Raw genomic sequence first — 16,892 nt, 5'->3', positions numbered from 1 at the left:
AGAATTCCAAGGGTTTTGCTTGTCATACAGGTACCAATCAGTGAGTTATCTGAGGCAGGTTTTGCAACTGTCAGAAATCTGCACCTGTACAACATGGCACAAAACAGAAGAAAGCTGCCTATAACAGAACAGCTACAACTGTATTTGAAAACAAACAGGGCATATGAAAAAAAAAAAAAAAGAGAACTACTCCAAAACATGCTATTGGAGAAGACCAAAAATGTTGTTGATGCTTTTTGTAGTTTCACTAAGAAAGTCATAGTCAACGCATAGTCAACACAATATCAAAGCCTAAAGAATGGAAATATTCCCTTTTTAGTCACAAGGTATTTCTATGCTTTTGTTACTCAAAATGAAATCAGTTGTATAAATTCACAGCGCATAAGAACATGCATACACGAGGCACACATCAAACACTACCTGGATATATTTTACAGCCCTTGGTTTTCACAAAGAATTTCATTCTTCAAAAGTCTTTACTGCAAGTTCAAATTACCTGTGTCAGCTAAAGCCAATAAACCTGATTTTGAAGATATCACATAAGACACAACAAATTTTTGCAGGAATATCAAAATGAGAAACACCCTGTTGACCACAGGAGATTGCATTGGGCAAAACTACTTAGCATGCAGATATCATTACATACAGTAGGGTATTTTATTGTGCAACATCAGTGCATAGTTCAGCATACTCAAGAGGAGGAATAGTGCAAATTAATTATAACTTACCCTTTGAATATGATTGAATATGATTGAAATTCTTGTAATGGGTTTTCTGTGGCAATTCCCAATGGAAAGATGCTACATGAGACACCGGAACAAGAGTGTTTGTTGGCCAATGAAAAAATCCAGGATATGTCACAAAACATGTCCTTCCATTAGCCACCCAGTCTCTCTGAACTGACTTCTAGGACTTCCATTTCAAGCAGTGGGCATTAGACAGAGAACATGTGTAGGTGTAAGCCATAGCTTGCATTGCTGCAAAACCCTTCTGTGAGTAACAGAGCAACACATGTAGATATCCAACCTACGTGAACAACCACATTCACAAATATTTCCACTTATCAAACACAAGTTTGTTTTACATCTAGGTGTGTTTTATCTATTCAAAATAAAAGTCTTCCATAAAGCAAACAAACAAACAAAAAAAGATTTGAATATGAATCTTAAGGTGGCTCTGCAGTGTCTTGGTTTTGGGATGCAGGAGCAGATATACGAGGTACCACTAAGACTAAGATCAGAGTAATAAATACATCGGGTTTTGTTGGGGCAAGAGATTGAAGTGTTTAAACACACTTTTACCTGAGTAGAGGAATGGCAGAGTACTGAAAAATGAACCAGAAAGGACTGTAGCCAACACATCCATGCCCATACCACCTCCCACCATACTTGCAGTGGTGAGATCTGGGGTGAGATCTCCCTGTGCAGCTCTCAACAACAGGTACATCTTGGCTTTGGTGTTGTCCTTCAGGTAATGATGGCAGTTGTTCAGCTCTTCAAGTAGACTAAACTTCAGGAAAGTTTATCCAGGAAGAGCGAAGGAAAGAGTTGTAAAGTTGTCCTCAGACATTTCACATCCATCCTTACTGTGATAGACACTGCAGATAATTTTCCTAGCAGGGAATTTCTTGTGAGCATTTTACCAGTGAAACATTATTAAGTGTTCCTGCCAAAAGCAATTTGTTACAAAAAATGCTGGAGAAATGTAACCAAGACAAATTAGCCTCAGGATTTTAGATATAAAGATATGTTCTTTTTGTACTAATCCTGTGAATGTGGATATCTTTTCCAGCATACTTGAAAGCAGCTTCACTTGTGCTGAAACTACTGTCAAACATCCAGGATATCCTTTCTCCAACTTTTAAATAGAAGGAACTGCAATTATAGCGCTAACAACATTTTAAGAGTTTTGCAGGCACTCTTATCTGATTCAAAAGATGCAACTCCAGCAAAATTAAATAAAATATTTTTTAAAATTTTCAGAACAATTCAAATAGTAAAATTATTTCTACCATTTCATAAATTGTAGCATCATGAAGAACAAGTACTATTACTTTGTTTTGAAGGGTTTTTTTTGTTGACTGCAGAATAGTTGGAGGCTGGAAGGTTCATCTGAAGTTCATCTGGTCCAAACCCCTACTCAGTGGTGTTTTTGTACAACACAGAAAGTGGCACTATAGAGACAAGCACACGTGCACACATTGCAACACTCCAACAGCTCCATGGGGTGGTGGCCCTGTGCCTGTGCTCAGCATGGTTCCCCCCAGTGCCCTGCAGAGCAGCTTTCTTGCAGTCATTTCCAGCAGGCCAGGCCAAACCCATCTCTTCAGATAACAAACACACAGATTGCTCTAAGCAGTCTCTCTGCCCTCAGCTGGTTACTCCCTCAGCTTCACTCCCACCTATCCTTCCTGTTCACCCCCTCACTGCCCAGCTTTTCTTTCACTTCCATCATCCTTCTGTCACACTGATGCTGCCCCACCACCCCCTTGCCATTCTTCCTCTGTTGCTTCTACTGTGGTCAGTCCAGACCCGCTCCACCCTCCCTGGTTTGGAGCAGGAGCTGCTTAGAGCAAGAGAGGGCCCCAGGCACAGCACAGACCTGGTCAGTAACAGCCCTATGTACTGGCAGCTCCTGCCCGAGTGTTGGCTCTTTGATGGCGGAGAAGTCTGTCAGCATCATTCTAAGGCTGGAGAGCTCTGCCACTGTAAAATGTTTTGTTTTGCATGGCTCCATTTCACACACTGATGCAGCTGGCTTAGCCTACCGTATTTCACTTTTCTTAATTAGATTTTGCTCATTATTCCTGAAAACCTCCAAAAACTACAGCAGTATTATGCTGCCTCACTCTCCTACAGTATTACTCCAGCGCCATCAGCCCACTAAGAGCAGAATGCTGCTGGAGAGAGAAATTCGAATCTGCATGCCAGGAGGATGCTTCACCCACCTGGGGCGGCTGGTGCAGCTGCTGCCTCTGCTAAAACAGCCCCAGGGCTGGGGAGATGGCCCGGATCCACTCAGACTGAAGGAAGGAAAGTTATGTTTTGCAGTTAGGAAGGAGATGTACAGCTACAGAGTGCAGGGAGAGGCAAGCTCTTACCCATCTGTAGGGCTAGGAGTCCCAGGATCATCGTTCCCCAGCTGTATGCTGAATACCCAGCTCCTGCCACCCTCCCAGCATGCCTCCAGGCTGCTCCTTCCCCCCTTCCTGCTTCCACTCTCCATTTTGAATATAAGGCAGTACTTTCTGGAGTAGTGAATTATCTGATACTTATCTCTGACTCCAAGGCCTGTAGGTGCAATATCCAGCTCCTGAAGCCCCTGGACCTGTAGGAATTTATAGCAGCAGATTGACAGTGAGTTTTTCTGCAGGTTGTTTATATTATCGTAAGCTGCTTAGGAGAAAAGCTTTAACAGAACACTAGATAAAAAGAAAATGGGTTTTAAAACCCCCAGTAACTCTTTTTTTTTTTCCTTAACTTGTTCTTGAACAAAAAGTGTGAGCCCTCGGAAAGCACCTGCAGGTACTTTCACAAGGAACTAGTGCAGAATGTGAGTGCAATGGGCAAATGGTCCCCTGCTCAGCCTTTGGCAACAAAATCTGACCAAAAATCTGGGGGAAAAGCAGGAGGAAGTGAGGGCAGCTACCAAATGCTGGCACTCGGAAATATGAATAAACAACAAGTCTTCAGTTTTTCTTCCAGTTGGATTCTGCAGTATAACAAATATTAATAGCTATTGATTTTTTTCTATATTTTGCCAAAAGACAGAGAAAAAATTCATTCAAATGAAAAACTCACAAACATACTAGAAGTTACCACAGGTGAAGGAAAGACCAAGTGTTGGGAAACTGACTAAACAGATTATTTGCTTTAGCATTATTATTATTCCTGATCAGCAAAGAATGACCAACAGCAAGTCTAATGAAAATCCTTCAGACTTGAGGATAGAAATAGAGCAATTGTCTTTCATCTACACTAACGTTGAACTTTTTTGGAGACAAATACATTTCTACTCATCACTTGATGCATCTTGAACTGCATCAAAGACTTGTCCCATTGCAAGAAAGACAGCACCATGAAGAATTAATGTGTGGTCTCATGGGTAGCACCAAATGGCAGCTTGCATTGCCCAAGCTGCATCATCCCAAGACCAAGAAGGTTTCCTTTTAAGCATCTGCCATCACCTGAAGGACAAAGGTTTTCCCCAGGGAGAGAAAAGATATCCCTTGGCCAGATCCAAGTTCCAGCAGAAAGTTTTCCAGCAAAATAAAAAATTTAAATCAGTCATTTGCATTACTCATAGTTAATGGTGATAATGAGAGGAAAAAAGAAACCTGGGAACAGCAGGCAGCTTCCTCGGAGGGAGCCATAAACAAGAAAGCAAAAGGTCAACTGAGTCCTTGTGCAAAACATGATACAAAGCCTGGCAGTACACAAATGGCAAAAATAACTCAGAGCAAATTCACAACTCATAGCAAATTGAGCAGAAACAATTCAGAGTGTACTCAACAGAAGACTACATTTTTTCAATAGAGTCTAACAATTTATCATATTAGTAGCTGTATAATAGCAACCTATTTATTTATTGACAGCATGATTAGTTGGGTAGATAATTAAGATTAGCTAATCAAGCTTTTAGTCATTTTCTAGGAGAAAAAGAAAAGGATGAGAGGTTGCTTTTAGTGCAAGCTTGTTAAGCTAGGTAATACAGATGAGCTCTAAACTGACCTGTTCCAGGAATGACCGTTCTTTGTCTCCATGCCTTGTCTTCTTTGCACAAGACAGCTGAGCATGTAAAATAACGGTCTTTAGGATAATATTGCCCAGTGCTACAGAGAGAAAGGTCAAGAGTAGAGAAGTAGAAGATATGGTAGGAGTAGAGATGTGGGAAGAAGCCTGAGATGCAGGGAGCCGGGTAGAGGCTTAGGCTGAAGAAAAGCTATTGAAAACTCAGGAAAAGACAAAATTTTCAGTCCTCATGCTGCTGTGCTCAGCTTGAAAGTTGGAGGCTGAGCATTTCGAGTGCTAAAGCTTGCTTTGGAGACAAGCAGTCAAAGGAACCTCAAGAAAAGGAAGGTGATCCTGTGATGCTAGGACTTGGGGCAATAGATTTTGTTCACAAGTAGTGAATTTAGGGTTAGGGACGGAGGGTTGTATTCCAGCAGGTTATTGGCTATTGCTCCATATTGATTTAGTTAGCAGGGATAGTTGAACAGGAGACTGAAATGGAAGAAGCTTCTGGTTGGCAGGTTATACTGAAAGTTCTGATCTCTGTAGAAGAAGTAAATAAACCTCCGAGTCATTGATCCCTATCATACTGTCATCCATTCACTTGAGCTTCATATATCAGGCTAGCTGACAGCATTTGTGAAAGGATGAGAGTCCCTTCACTTCAAAGTCACTGCACAAAATAGAATGGCAGCTATTGGGAATGTGGAATATGAATCGGATGTGTCCTGTGAGAAAAATCTGCTCAGCCCTCTCCAGCAGCTATGATGAAACAGGAGGCTTAGGTGAATCAATGGATGTTCTCTCTGGCTTCACGAAAAGTGAGTTCAGGTGGCTCCCTGCTTTCTTCAGCCGTGGCCCCAAACAAGAACCTGAAAATAAACTCTGACCTTTTGATTATACAAGGCAAACTTCCCTGCTTTTTTAGCTGCTGCTGTTGAGCTTTCCCAAGCAATCTCTAAACATAAAATAGGAGCGATTTTAAAAGAAAATGGGTTCATCAGGTCAATGGTAGTGTAATTCTGGAAAGGGTATGAAAGTAGGGAAGTAACGATAATGCAGGAATTGAAAGGCTGATATAATTTGCCATGGCTGCATTGAGGTAAGGAATAGTAAATAAAACTTCCTGTCTGACTGGAACATAATGAGTTCCTTACCTTTTAACAGTGGCTACAAAATAAATTAAAAGGAAACACATACTGCTTTTCTTCTCTTGCAGATAGCATCTATTTATTAAGGTAAAAGGAACAGTGACAGAGAATACTGCTTCTACACAACAATACTTGCATTAACTCTGAAGGCCTGACCACTAGCCAGAGATGGTGAAGGAAGGGGGAATGACACTGGCTTGAGAATAAAGTGATTTGAAATTGCCACTGATGGTGAAATAGGGAGAGTGATAGACAGTAAAGACTTGTCCATGTATTTCTCACAGCCTTACTTGTGTTGGAAGGAACAGCGATTTTAGGAAGGAGGAGGGGAAGGATATTTGAAGGCAATTATTGTTTCTGCAGAAGAGGTATTACTGTTAACTGCATCCAGTGCTTTTATAACTTCATAGTGCCTCAGTAAAGAAGAACTGCTATGGAATCATAAAGTCGACTTGCAGGAAGTACATGAACAGACAGTGGAAGGCAGTGAAAAAAGAATAATGTCTATAGGATGCCCAGTACTGGCCATAGCCAAGAGGCATCAGTCTCAACAAGCCCACTAAAGGACACATAGTAGCTGTTTCCAGAATATGCAATAACTAGACATAAAACAGCACTGAAAATATCATTTACCTAGCTGGTAACTGAAACGTATAGTTCAAGCTTCTCTGAAGAGGGATATGACTGAAAGCAAGAAAAAAAAAAAAAAAACAAATTGTTTTTATTTGCACACAACAGACCTCTGCATTGTTACTTCTCATTCCCTTAAACCTCACCACAGGCAGGAAACTTACGTCAATCAACTGATCAAGGCTTCTGCAAACTACACACTGAAATGCTTCTCTTTGCCCTCTAGAGAATAAAATGGAAACTATGGTAACAGAGCTAGACCTGGTAAGGTCCATCAAAAACCAAGAAGGTAACTCAGCCTCCCTCTATATGGAGTCCTTGACCTCTCTGCTGCAACTCCCAACAAGAGAGACACTTCTTGAGAGAGTACATATAGAGGTTCAATTAATAACTCTAACACAGCCACAAGCCTGTGTACAATTATAGCTGATTTTCAATTGTGCTGCACTTGGCCTCCTGATTTAAAAGCATGCAGTTTGGATACAATTCTCAAAAACAAAAATCATTAAGCTTTTATCAGGAAAGACACCTCTAGTTAGTAATTGTAGCCCAACGACCTATGTTTGCCTTAATCCATGTGTATATGAAACACAGCTCGAAACTGTGCTGCTGCTGTAACATAGAACTGCAGGTAAAACACATTTAGATACAGAAGATACACTTCTGAGTTTACTTTTTTTTACTTTTATGAATAAAAATCATTTAAATCATTTCCTTTCTTCTGAAGCCACAGAGAGAAATTAAAAAAAAAAAAAAAAAAAAAAAAAAAAATAGGAAATTTACTTCTCCAGCACTTTTCCCGCAGGAAGTATGGCAATTTTTACAACAGACTCACAGGCAATTTACTGTGACATGACTTAAAAAGTAAAGCTCATTTTTACAGAGTATGGATTTTTGCAACATCATAGAATCCTGTATGTCTGACAGCATAAGCAATAGCGTACAAAATATACCATGTGGATTTAAAGTGACCAAAAGAAGAATCCAGTTTATAATTGTCTTTCTTTTTTGTTGCACAATCCAAATTCTATTTTGTGGGGAAGAATGAGAAGTGTTTCAGTGAGCCTCCAGAGACAAAATAGGCCACATGTTTATTTCAATGAGGAGAGGATACTTTTTGCCTTTCCAAGCTGATTTTTTATCTCAAACTTCAAGCGTTACAAAGATGCTCTTATTGTTAGTGAAAAAATAGCACACAGCATAGCAGAGTGCTGAAGATGGTGTGAGTTTGTTCCTCTCCCCAGGGGAGAAGCTGGTGCCGGGGAGGGCTGCCCACCTGTGGCTGAATTTGGCTGGAACTTGGTTCCTGCTAGAATTGAGCAGGGCAGGGACTGTGCCTGTAACATTGCATTTGAGCAGAAACCCACCTGCTGTACAGTCAGTCTTGAGACAAGGGATGAATGACAGAGTTAAGGTGAGGTATTCATACTTAACATTTTTGAAAGGCTTTTCTTAAGCAATCAGAACGGCTGAGATTGGAGGGGACTTTAAAGATCATCCATTTCCAACCCCCTCCCATGGCAGGTTGCCACCCACCACACCAGGTTGTTCCAGGCCCATACAGCCTGACCCTGTACACCTCCAGGGATGGGGCACCCACATCTCCTCTGGGCAGCTTTTGCCAGGGCTTCACCTGGGTGTCTAGGGAAAGACACTAAGAACTAACATAAAAACCTTCAAAACACATGCCTTTTTGGCATCAGTATAGCATATGTTTTAAATGTAACAGAGAGAGACAACTTTCAGCACAAAACTAGTGCATCGTTATTAAGAAGATTTATATGTATGAGAAACTCTAAAATGAAAGAAAAAAATATAAATCAAATTTATTTCAGGGTAGAAAACAAAATCATAAATAATGTCTTTTTCACACGTATTTCTGATTACCCACAGCTCTGGAATTTTAAGAACTACTGTTAGAGAAAGGAAGGAAACAGCCAGATGCAATCTAAATTCCAGCTTCAAACAATTCCAGCACTTGTCATCTAGTATATCAGGCCACTAATAGACTGTTAGATGTCCTTATCATAGTAGCAGAATGATCAGCTTCACATCAGAATGTTCTCAGAACTGTCAGATCTAGCTTCATTCTGCAGATACCAGTATCCCATTAATTCCTGTTCTCAGTGGAATTCTAAACACACCATGCAAACTGAACATATGGATTAATTGCAGGAAGAATAGATGCTATCTCTTACCTCTGAAATATAACTGAGATTGCAGAAAAGGCTTGTAAGCAGAATTAAAAGGCACAGTAATTTCCTTCAATCAGCTTTGAGTTATTACATGCTACCAACTTTCATTAAGACTTTTTGTCAGTTCCCGGACCACAGAGTGCTAGGTTAATTCTAGATTAATTGTTACAGCCTGTCAGATTTCAGGTCCCCAAACTTTCACAGTTCACTTATATGAAAAGGAATTCTTCTTTTACAGTTCGCAGATATGTTTTTTAAAACTTTCTTCCTTTCTTATAGCATCTGTTCAGTGACTTGTGCTGACCAGAATGACCTCAGTGCTACCATTGCATCTTGGTGAGCAGTGGTGATGTCTGGGTAACTTTGCCAGTGTTTTTTCCACACATGGCATGGTCAGCAGTCATGTATATATGTGCGCATATTAACTCACAGACATCTGACTGCTGTTAACTTGCAAGAGTGTCAGCGTCTTGCAGAGTGTTCGCATTATGCCATCATTACCTATTTGGATCTATTTGGCATGCCTCATTATATATATGGGTTATATTCTGTCTAAATTATACATAGAGAAGTGTACACACACACAGAGTTTTCAAGCCCTTGATAGAATAGTTGGATTCTCCATACACATGAACACAAGGGGTATGTAAAACCATGCTAGAAAGTTCTACCACACTTCATATGCTTTTCCTCACTACCTTTTTAAATTGTTTTGTGGGTATATTTCAGTTTTTATACATTTAAAATGATATAGTAGTGTATCAATTATAATTGAGCAGTAAAAAATGATTACTTATCCCTTTGCTGGATGCACAGTATGCGTGAGTCAAAGCAAAGATTTGCAGGCTGCAGAGAGATAATTTAAGAGTATAATAGCTGTTCCTGTTTCTTTGTTTTACTAAGCTTGTTTTTTCCCCCCTTTTTAAGTGTTTGTCATATAATTTTTACAGTGTGTTTTTCTCTATTGAAAGCATTTATAAGACATTATAACCCACCACTTGTTCCTATTAAAGGTCATTAATCCCAGAGATTGCCATTTAAATTGAATAGTAAATTCTACAGATTCTCTGTTTTGACCCATAAGAAAAGGAAATTAGGGATCACTGCTTGGCCAAGACCAAGGCAAGCTTGCTTTGACAGTGGGGTTTGATGGTGCACCCAATCAGAAGGATGCTCAGATGCATGGGGTCAGGGAGAGCCACCCATCACAGCCATGCTGTTGCTGCACCCTCACAAAAGTCCATTTAAAAATGCAACTATAGCCATTTTCAAACATTAGTGCAAGATCTGAAGTGAAGAAGGACACACTAAATCTAAAATAATAGTGCAGAGTTCTACTCTGAACTGCTTCCTGGATTGTTTAAAACTGTTAACTGTTCTTGGACTTTATAAAATTGAATGGTATTTCATAAACCCAGTTTTAAGCTGTTGCGATTTTCTGTAAGAAGATTCTTTCCCATGTTTCTGAAGTAGCAGCTACAAGCACAGAACTGAAACATGGAAAAGTCAGAGCACCATCTTCTAACATTATAATTATAAAAATACCAGCCCACTGCTCACCAGCTGATTTTTAGGTGGCAGATTTGAGTGGACTGTCCTTTTATCTTTCTTTCTCCTCTCCCAGTATCACTTTGTCAGGTTTTCGTGGGAAGCGATGAAAGGAAGGAACAATGACACAAAAGTGCCCTTGTGGGGCTGGGATGCAGCAGGCTCAGCATGCACTTGCCAGCGGAGCTGCTTCCCATCACCAGTGCCTCTCACACACGTGGCTAGTGCCCCATTATTATTCTTCACCTACAGAGCTCTGCCTCATTCAGACTGGTGTTCATTCACACCCTTCTGCTGCAGCTTTCCACTTTCAGGGTTCTCTGCAGGACAAGGCCATTTTTGTGGCTGGAATTTTCTATTTCACTTGGAGATCTGTTCCACATCACGTTGCTCACATCTAACTAATTGTAAAAAAATGTTTGGTGGAACATTAATGTTGAAGTCATAAATCTAATAATTTAGTTTTTGTTTTTATCAGTGCAGACCAACAGAGTTCTTAATTGCAACACTGACCTGGCATGAAAGAAAAGGCCAGGTGTACCTAATCAGCCAGGGGGTGGACTAGAACACACTGAAGAAAGGAAGTGGAAAGTAACGCCAAAATGTTTTAAGATGTAAAATGACACAACGTTCAATGAACACTTGCCAACATCATCTCTAATTACTGCAGTGATTAAGTAGTAAAGAACTTGGTCCCAAGAGAACTGCAGTTCTGAAGGAAGCACGGTGCCATGTGTTACAGAATTTTTTCTTGCAAATCATTATTGAAATCCTGCTTTCTGTGGTTCTCCTAACAAACTCTTTCTTTGCAAAAACCATGCTTCATTTGTGAAGTGCAAAGGGAGTGTGTCTTGCCTGCCTCTGAAGATTTACGTCTTTATTGCCTTATATTCAACTTGCCTTTTAAAAAAATCCTTTTATGTCTCTAAATAAAGAAGCACAGAAAGCAGTATGTATTTGCATACTGTAAGCGTTCCTCTCATCCTCACTGAAGAACAAAAAGAGAATAGGGGAGGGCTAGATAAAAGCATCAAGACCTTAAAACAGCACGACAATGGTCTGACAAACGGCCAGAGAAATGGCAATTAATGCAAGACCAGTTTAAAATCAGAGTCCTAGGGGACACCTTAGAAGACCTTGTTTAGAAGCACTTGCATTTCTTTTTTATCATAATGCTCTTAACCATGAGATCAGAATTTTTTCAGCTTAAAAATACAAAGCACAACAATTAAAAAAAAAATCCCTGAGGTTTAGTAACAAAAGTATTTGAATTGATCTTAATGTATGGGTTATGTTTAAACTTTTTATAACTCTGGATCAAAATGTCTATTGTACAAGCAAAATATATATTTCACTGTAGCATACTCATGTTTATTGTGTTTTATTTTCTCTGTGGGTGCCTCTTCTTTTCATTCAGAAAAGAAGAGGAAAAATCCTCATCCTCTTTCAGAGCCAAGAGACAAAGAACAGCAAGGGAACAACCATAGCAGTCCTCTCCTCTCTTTGCTCCTGTCTTTTTCACATCCGATCTGTGTCTCTTCCTCCTACTCCTTGCTATACAGAGCTTCCAAACACACTATTTCCCGTTCCACAAAGAAATATTTAGCTCTCACAAAGCACTTTTATCAGTACATCAAAGAAACACAATCATCCCCATTTCACTGGTGCGAAAACTAAGACATGAACTTCATCTATATGGAATATGCACAGCAGGGAAATGTTCCCAGAATATGAATGCCATATGTATATTTTAGAAAGGATGTAGTAAAGAACAGGGCATTTGTGCCTGTTGGGTAGCATTACAGAGCACAAAAAGGTCAAGAGAAAGAAGGAAGAAAAGGCACTGGGCTCCTAGCACTGCAGCTTATAGGCTTTCTTTTGTCCTAAGGAAGATAACGAAATGTTGCTGCAGAATCAACCATAAACAATTTAAAATAAGACCAGTTGATATCACATATAACTCATGGAGAAAAATAGAAGTGATTTAAAGTGCAGGAGAAGTGCCAACATAACCAGTCATTGCCTTTCAGCTGGACACTGCTAGTCTGACTACACCATGTCATCATGTGTATGGTAAAATGCTTCAGCAAAATGAAAAACAAAATGACGTTATTTTTAGCCTGACTACAGTAGCAAATTAAAATGCTTCCTCTTGCTTCTTAGTAGATATGAGTTTAGCTGGAAAGGCAACAGATGCTCTGAATTTCAGTGTTTAAAATGAGACACTGAGATGCTTCCTCCTCAGCCAAGTCTCTACAAGTCTGCGAGAAGATGCTCTTTTTTCCTCAGCGTTGAATAAGATGTTAAACTTAGTTTTCTAAGCTCGTTTCATGAATCATTCATGATCAAGTACAAATCCTCACGAACTCACGAGAGCACTGAACCAGTAAGAAGAATATTTAGGAAGGTTTAATAGGAATGACAAAACAGTTAAAAATGTGACTAGAGGGATCATAAACAGTAAGTGAATTCATTGGACCAGACAGAACACTTATCAGTTGGTTCAGTCCCATTTGTACTATCAGCAATGTTGAGTATAAAAGTATTGCAGATTTTGCAAAGAACTCCAGATTCTCAAATTCTTTCTATATTTTAATGCATTTGCAGTTGTTATTTCTGTGAAGGGAATTGTGCCGTACTGTTGCACTTGTGACTCACTGAAAATCTGTTTTGAGACTTATCAGTATGATGCTGTGAGTAAGTCATGCTAAGAAAAACACCAGGATAAAATAGCTCAAATTCTGGTGACCAACTCACCTGTGGTAAGTTTTGTCTCCAAAGAATTATCTTAGAAAATAACTCAGAAATACCTGAGAGGATAACTAGTTTTAGAAGAAAAAAGGGTAGCTGATGAACATTAAATGTTTAGGATGCACTAAAAGCAGAAGTCTGTGCTATTTTTACTGTTCCCATTTAGACAATTATAAGGCATACATTTCTGTGGAATCTGCTCCCAAGCCTCATCTTGCTGGGGGGGGGGGGGGGGGGGGGGGAGGGCAACAAAGGGGTAAAAGAGAGGTCTGGGTGTGCATGCTGTGGGAAAATGAAGGTGACAAGATTCTAGAGATTGTAAAGGGAACAAAGATGCTGCACACTGCTCTGGCAATTGCCAGGTGAGAATTAGGTTATGACCACCCTGCCTTCAACAAGCAGCCTGGCCAGTGCCATGAGGCTGCTGGGCTAGGAGCACCCAGCACAAAGCAGCAAGCAGCGCTGCCTGTCCCAGAGGGGACAGTCTTACCCTCCTTACACCCATTCTATCTGCACAGCCTTTGCAACTTCCAAGCAGATCTTGTTATTTTAGCTTATAATGTCTGCTGAAAGCGCAGAAAAACTTACGGGCAAATACAGAGGTCGGTTTCAGATGGTGATAAAAAGTGTGCAGGGACATCTTCATGGGCTCTAAACTCCTCTAGGGCTAGAATCTTCTAATACTGAAAATTCTCGCATGTCAATTTAAGGTCTTTGTTTCTTCCAAACCACATTGGTGTTTTCTAGTAGCACTACAGCAATCTCCTAGAGGCATCAGTCAGCTGGGGAACCTCTGCAATTACCTCTATCAAATAGGACACAAGAGACTGGAAGCAGAGTCTTCTGAACAGCAGGCTGCCAATCTGTGTCCCTGCCCTGATCTCTGTCCCTGTCCCAAAGGAGAACAGAAGAGCTGTTCTCTCATTCTTTTCAAGTCCTGTAGTATCTCCATGATGCTTACAAAATACAGGAGCTATTGTAATCAAAGACCTTGACCATGGCAATTTCGTACCAACTGAGTACTACCAAAATGCAGTGAGAAGTGAATCTCCTCTACAGATTGCTATTTCATGTTTTGTCCGAGGCTCGAATATATTTGCAGAAATTAATTAAAATGCTGATAGATAAAAATGGAAACATTCAAGCTTAATCTAATAAAACAGCAATGTTTAAACATGTCTTGAAATTAGTCATTTATGTCAAACATCAACTATTTATAATTTCTGTTAAAACAGTTCGGCTTTTCTTTTTAATTAACCATAGTAAAAGAAAATCAGGAGCTTTTCACATTTTAGGTTTGTTCACTCCTAAAAATCAAAAATCACATGGTTCCTTAACTGTTCTAAATTGCATTTATACAGAAATGTAAGTAAACTTTCACCTTTTGAAAGAGTAAGATCTATGTATTGCTTTGAAAAGGGCACTAAATGGCTCCTGCATTTAGGACAGGATGGCAAACCCTTTTTACTGCAATGTCTGAGATTATGCTGCTGGCCTTTGCCGTGATGTCAAGCATCAGCTTCTGTGGCACGGCAATTTCCATTCTAGGAAAAAAGTTGATATTTGCGGAGCAGATTGCACTGCTGAACGAAATTTGCAGTCTCTGATGCCTGCTAGTGGGACATTTGTTACATGCTCTGCTCTGAATGTAGTAATACATATTTCAACGTGGCACTGCTTCTTCAAAAGATTAAAAACCTCTTAGTCCTGTGAGACTTGTGTCAGCATCTGATTTCATGTGCAAGGTAATCTTTAAATATTAATATGGAGCAAGGTCATGCTCTCCTTAACCCCCAAAATGGAGTTAGTAAATCATGATCTGGCAGTAGAAATATACAGGGCACATCAGTATTTGTTTAGGGCAAAATCTAAATTTAAATTAAACTAAATTGGTTACTGGTATTTTTTATAATTGCATACATGTAATATATTATCTGTGGGCAAAGGGGAAGTATGGATAGCCTACGAAGCTGTAGTTCGAAAAACATTTATTTGAAGGATATTAATATAATCTCCTGAATTGACAGCAGAGAAAGTGGTATCTGAAAAACCAGTTAGATAAATCTAAAGTGGGAATTCAGTAGCTCTTGGGGCAAGTCAGCTGCTGTCAAATCTCTGTTGACTGCAGCTGAAAGAGTCATTTTACACAAGATGAGCGGAAGCCTTTTGGGCTCTCATCTAAGCTGAACCACTGATTTATGGCATGACACTGGTAGTCTTTTTGACCTCTTTATATGACATTCATCCTACTAAGGAACAGGGGGAAGGGGGATTACTGCACTTTGCTGGAAACTAGATGATGGACCCAAATAGACTTTCCCTAGGCAAAATAAAACATTTCATAGTTTAATTTCTTGAGAGGGGCTGATGGTTTAGCCTTGAAATTCTACATACATTGCCATTACATGTTATCTGAACCTCAGCTCCCTATGCAGCTGAGGTTCATGCCACACATAACTAACCACATTTGTTTTGCTGCCAGGGGATCTCCCTTGCTGCAGAGATGGGGAATGACTTTATCCTACAAAAAAAGAACCGGTTGAACTCTGCAAAGACTCAGTGTTGTGAGACCATGACCTTTCATACAAAAGACTTAGAGGGCAATTGAGCAGTGGCAGAGTCTAGGGAGGGATAGAGTCTTCATCTGAGCTCTGGGAAGTAAAGGGAGACAAATTATTTAAATTTAAAAACAGAAATTTTGCTTGCTAAATAGAGACTGAATGTGTGATCCTCATTTAGAGCAAGGAACAGCACGTTTGAGCTTTAGCATTTAATGATTTGAAGTACTGAATGGGCAAGATTTTCCTTATAGAAGCTTCTGAGACACAAGGCATTCATAAATAATTAGCTAAGTAGCTTCATTTTGCTCTTTGCTCTGCTTCCTAAATTTGCCAATTATTTTAAATTATGTGTATAAATATTGCACTGTGTGGACTGTTGTGTCCACTGGCAGATGTGTTAAGGCTTTTAAACCTATTTCTCTTGGCCCTTTCACTTTGATCTGATCTTGAAAATGTTTTATGGACCTTATCGGTGAAAATAATGGGTGTTTCAGGATCAGGTGATGCAAGCTGCATTACACCAGGCACAGGTAGATCAGTGAGAAGCAACATGCAGTTAAGTCTCTAACGCCACAGAGACATTAAAATGCTTCAATCAGTCTCTGTCACCATTTGGGTTCCTCAGCTCAGAGAAGCCATAGAATGTGGGCTTAAACAAGATCCTCCCAGACCTCACCGAGCATTAAGCTACCTGGCAGTGGCTGTCTGCAGCCTGCATGCCATCCACTGGTGTTCAGGGATCTCTGAGTTTGTTCTAAAGGCTCTGCAACAATAACAAGGAAAAAAATATTTTCAGTGGGCTTATGCTTGCTGTACAGGTGCCCCCATCTCCACACAAACTTCCTTAAAAATCCACAAATAAAAGTTGAATTAAGACTTTGCTCTCATATATAAAAATTCAATACTAATACTGTGCAGTTCTTTATTCACAGATAGATTTTTCTGTGGAAATTGCTTTCAAAGCATGTTTCCAATTTTCACTAAGCAGCTCTTGCCCACTAAAAACTCACTGGAGTTATTTTGTAATGTTTAAAGATGTATGGAAACACACTTCTGTCTGGCGCTGTCTTGTAAAAATCAAACTCTTAACAATAGAAGTCCTTCCTGTGAGGAACATGCAGGTGCAAAGAAACAAGCAGGAGGGCAGTGAGGACACCAAGAGAGAGAAGGCAAGTTATCCAACAAAACACAAGGTGAGGAAAAGAGAAGGGGGAGAGAAGGAAACAGGTGGCAAAAGGAAGAGGAAGATGCAGCCAGGCTGGGGCTGGAGCACTCAAAGAGTTTGGAAGCAAAACCTGCTTCAGGAGATGAGTTGGCCCTTATCAG

The sequence above is a fragment of the Lagopus muta genome, chromosome 5, assembly GCF_023343835.1.
Source record: "Lagopus muta isolate bLagMut1 chromosome 5, bLagMut1 primary, whole genome shotgun sequence".
NCBI classification, from domain to species: domain Eukaryota; kingdom Metazoa; phylum Chordata; class Aves; order Galliformes; family Phasianidae; genus Lagopus; species Lagopus muta.
The sequence above is the reverse complement of the archived record's forward strand: the minus strand, read 5'-3'. Positions refer to the sequence as shown.